This window comes from Muntiacus reevesi, chromosome 4, assembly GCF_963930625.1.
Source record: "Muntiacus reevesi chromosome 4, mMunRee1.1, whole genome shotgun sequence".
In the NCBI taxonomy this organism is placed as follows: domain Eukaryota; kingdom Metazoa; phylum Chordata; class Mammalia; order Artiodactyla; family Cervidae; genus Muntiacus; species Muntiacus reevesi.
The window spans coordinates 59,184,715-59,189,218 of NC_089252.1; the positions used below are offsets into that span (position 1 = coordinate 59,184,715).

Here is a 4,504-nt window from a genome sequence, read left to right on the forward strand (position 1 = left end):
TTTGGTCATGAGACATACAGGTTCTTAGCTACCTGACCAGGGATAAAAGCCCCACTCCTTGCATTAGAAGTCAAAGTCTTAACCACTGGACCACCAGGGAAGTCCCTGTTATGCTCCTAATAATGGATTAACCAAAATTGGTAGAAATAAAACTGCCACCTCTTATTTATTCAGTTCCCTTCACATATATTTTAAGACCATTCTCATCTTTTGATCTCAGAGAAAAGGTTGTAATGATGGTCTTTGATCCTGTGAGTAAAAGTATCTGTAGGCAATGGAATCACTAGACCCATATGCTGAGTGCAGTTGAAATATTATAGATGTTGAAAATTATCCCCTAACTAGTACAGTCACTATGGAGAACAGTGTGGAGATTCCTTAAAAAACTGGAAATAGAACTGCCATATGAACCAGCAATCCCACTCCTGGGCATACACACTGAGGAAACCAGAATTGAAAGAGGAACGTGTACCCCAATGCTCATCACAGCACTGTTTATAATAGCCAGGACATGGAAGCAACCTAGATGCCCATCAGCAGACGAATGGATAAGGAAGCTGTGGTACATATACACCATGGAATGTTACTCAGCCATTAAAAAGAATGCATTTGAATCAGTTCTAATGAGGTGGGTGAAACTGAAGCCTATTATACAGAGTGAAGTAAGCCAGAATGAAAAACAGTAATACAGTATACTAATACATACATATGGAATTTAGAAAATGGTAACGATAACCCTGTTTGTGAGACAGTTAAAGAGACACAGATGTATAGAACAGACTTTTGGACTCTGTGGGAGAGGTCGAGGTGATATGGGAGAATGGCATTGAAACATGTAAATTACCACATGTGAAATTAATCGCCGGTCCAGGTTTGATGCATGAGACAGGGTGCTCAGGGCTGGTGCACTGGGATGACCCAGAGGGATGGGATGGGGAGAGAGGTGGGAGGGGGGTTCAGGATGGGGAACACACGTACACCCATGGGGGATTCAAGTCAATGTATGGCAAAAACCAATACAATATTGTAAAGTAAAATAATAAATAAAATAATTAAAAAAAGAAAATTTTTTTCAGTCTCCTAAGAGACTGAGCCCTCTTAGCCTCCTACCAAAAATGTGTAGATTGACTACAATCCACAACTTGTCAGCATTATACATCAACAGACTGCATCACAAAGATTGCTTTATTCAAAAATGGGTTAAAATGTTATTTAATTTGAATGTATTTAGCTGTGAATGAAATTAAGCATATTTATCTATGTTTAGTTGTAGTTCACAAAAAAAGCCTTTGTTAAAATGGATTCTTTTGCCCATTAAATATTTTACTGTGCTTTTCTAAGATGAATAAATGAAATTTATTTATACTTAAAATTATGCTTTCGTCTGGCACGTAAGTTGTAAATATACTTTACCAGTTGGACATATATAATTTGTTACTGACTGCTTGTTTGGAGACTATAAAGACACATAAGACAAATTTTTCAGTGATTCACATATAGCCAGATATGAAAAAATGCTCTCTTTATTTTTGTCTTCCTTTATTTGAGGTAACAATATAGGCCATTAAAAATATATATTACAAGAATTCTACTGAAAAAGTTACAGGTATTGCTTGTAGCTTTCTGGGTTCACTTTATAAATTCCTAGTACTTAAGCCTGAAATATTTTTTAAAAGTTCTGAATATGGCATATGTTCATTTTTGAAATTTTTCCTTCATTTAAGAGACGGTGAATCTCTGAGTTCAAATTTAACTTTGAACAACATAGTATAATTTAAAGACTAAAATTAAAATAAATAAATAAGAGCTGAATTTAAGATTGTCAACATCTGGGGACTTTCCTGGTGGTCCAGTGGTTAAGATTTTGCCTTCCAATGTAGGGGATGTGGGTTTAATTCCTGGTCAGGAGCTAAGATTGCACAAGCCTTGCAGCCAGGAAAAACAAAACAAAACAAAACAAAAAAAAAAAGAAGAAGAATATTGTGATAAGTTCAATGAAGACTTTAAAATACTAAAGAAACCACATTAAAATTGAAAATTATTAAAATTGTAAACAACTAGACAGGTTTAAGAAGTAAAGTAAAAATAAAACTTAGTCAAAGCAACAGATTCAAATAAATGTAATGATAGGCTGGATCAACTGGCTGTGAGCTCATTGCTGAAATTGCATGCTTTCTATTTCTCTCCACTCAGTCTGTCATGTGTGTCTGTGTGTGAATGCAGTGTGTGCGTGTGCATGTATTTGTGTGTGTGCTTTGCTGTAGTTCAGGCACTGAGTTATATCTGACTCTTTACAACTGCAGGTACTGCAGCACACCAGGCTTCCCTGTCCTTCTCTATCTCCCAGAGTTTACTAAAACTCGTGTTCTTTGAGTCCGTGATGCTATCCAAGCATCTCATTCTCTGTTATCTTCTTCTCTTCCTGCTTTCAGTCTTTCCCAGCATCAGGGTATTTTCAGTGAGTCAGTTCTTCTCATCAGGTGGCCAAAGTATTGGTGCTTCAACTTCAGCATCAGTCCTTCCAATGAATATTCAGGACTGATTTCCTTTAGGAATGACTGGTTTGATCTCTTTCCTGTCCAAGAGGTTCTCAAGAATCTTCAGGTTTTATTATGAAAGACATTCTGAAATGTTTAGACAATCATTACTCAAAGCAATATTGACTAGAAAAGTATTTTATCACTGGACGTTTTGTTGAAGATGTGACAGCATTTTGAGTAAATTAGGTAAACTGTTTCTCTACTTCTGCAATAGGGAACATTAATATCAATATGTCCTTGATAGAAATTGAAGATAACCTTCAGCTGAAAAAGTTATTCACTCTTGTGAAATAACTCAAATTAATATTCATGACATCTGAAGAATTATTTACTTATTATTTTCAATTTCTTACATTATTATTTTCAGATGCATTTAAGAAACAGGTTGAATGAGTATTATGAATTCCATTTAATTCAGATAAAGCATTGCTTTGCAGTAGATGATTATGCATTGGAAGGTGGCAGTCCCATGATCATGTGTACCTATTAGGACTCTATCATGCTAGCGGTAAACAACCCACCTGCCAAAGCAGGAGACAGACACGGGTTCAGTCGCTGGGTCAGGAATATCCCCTGGAGAAGGAAACAGCAATCCATTCTAGTATTCTTGCCTGGAGAATTCCGTGGACATAGGACCCTGGCAACTACAGACCATGGGATCACAAAGAGTGGGACATGACTAAAGTGACTTATCACCCATATAGCATTCATGTCATTTTCTTTCTTTTTTTCTCCTTTGCAGATACTTTCTCATCTGAGTTTTGCCCTCACCACATGAAACAATGCAGCAAAATAACAGTGTAATGGAGTTCATACTGTTAGGATTGACTAAAGATCCTAAGAGACAGAAAAAGGTATTTGTAATCTTCATTTTCTATGTAGGAACATTGATGGGTAATTTGCTTATTATTATGACCATAAAATTCAGCAGGACACTTGGGAGCCCCATGTACTTCTTCCTATTTTATTTGTCTTTGGTTGATATCTGCTTTTCAACTTCAGTAGCCCCGAGATTATTTGTGGTTTCCCTGTTTGCAAAGAAAAGCATATTTTACAATGAGTGCCTGACTCAAGTCTTTTCACTGTATTTATATGGGTGCATGGAGATCTTTGTCCTGGTCCTCATGGCCATGGATCGGTATGTGGTTATCTGTAAGCCCTTGAATTATGCAACCATCATGAGCCGGCAAGTTTGCATCATCCTGATTGTTCTTGTATGGATAGGGTCTTTTACACATTCTGTGGCTCAGATTATTCTGGCCTTGAGATTGCCCTTCTGCGGATCCAATTTGATTGATCACTATTGCTGTGATATGCAGCCACTGTTGAAACTTGCCTGCATAGATATTTATGTGATAAACTTACTGATGGTGATTAATAGTGGGCACTTTGTGCAAGCAATTTTATTATTCTGATGATCTCTTACATTGTTATCTTGCATTCGCTGTGGATCCACAGTGCAAAAGAGAGGAAAAAGCCCCTCTCCACCTGCACTTCCCATGTTATTGTAGTTGTCTTATCATTTGATTCATGTATATTTATATATACTCAGCCCCCAACCACATTCCCCATGGACAAAATGTTGGAAGTGTTTTACGTGATTGGAACACCCTTCCTCAATCTGCTCATCTACACATTGAGGAATGCAGAAGTGAAAAATGCCATGAGAAAGTTATGGCATGTCAGAATTACCTCAGAAAGCAAAAGATGAATTGTGGGTCTGGATTGATTGTTTATTGAGTCATGGTTTTAGTGAATCTGTACAAATTAACATATATGACAATGCTTGACTCTTGTGGGAATAGCATAAATAAAATCAAAGTATGTTTTGCTTTATTTTTTTTTTTAGTTCACAGGCAAGATGAATACCAAAGCTTCTCATTCTTATATGGACCAAACTTGCCAATTCTAATCATGATCCCCTGTCAGAGTTTATTTTTCAATCAGTTCAGTTCAGTTAATTT

The 4,504-nt window shown here is 36.7% G+C and overlaps 1 pseudogene; it reads left to right on the forward strand.

Annotated features, from left to right (window-relative positions):
- The first annotated feature begins 3,322 nt into the window (after positions 1 to 3,322).
- Positions 3,323 to 4,251, forward strand: LOC136167417 (olfactory receptor 4C11-like; annotated as a pseudogene).
- The last annotated feature ends 253 nt before the right edge of the window (positions 4,252 to 4,504 follow it).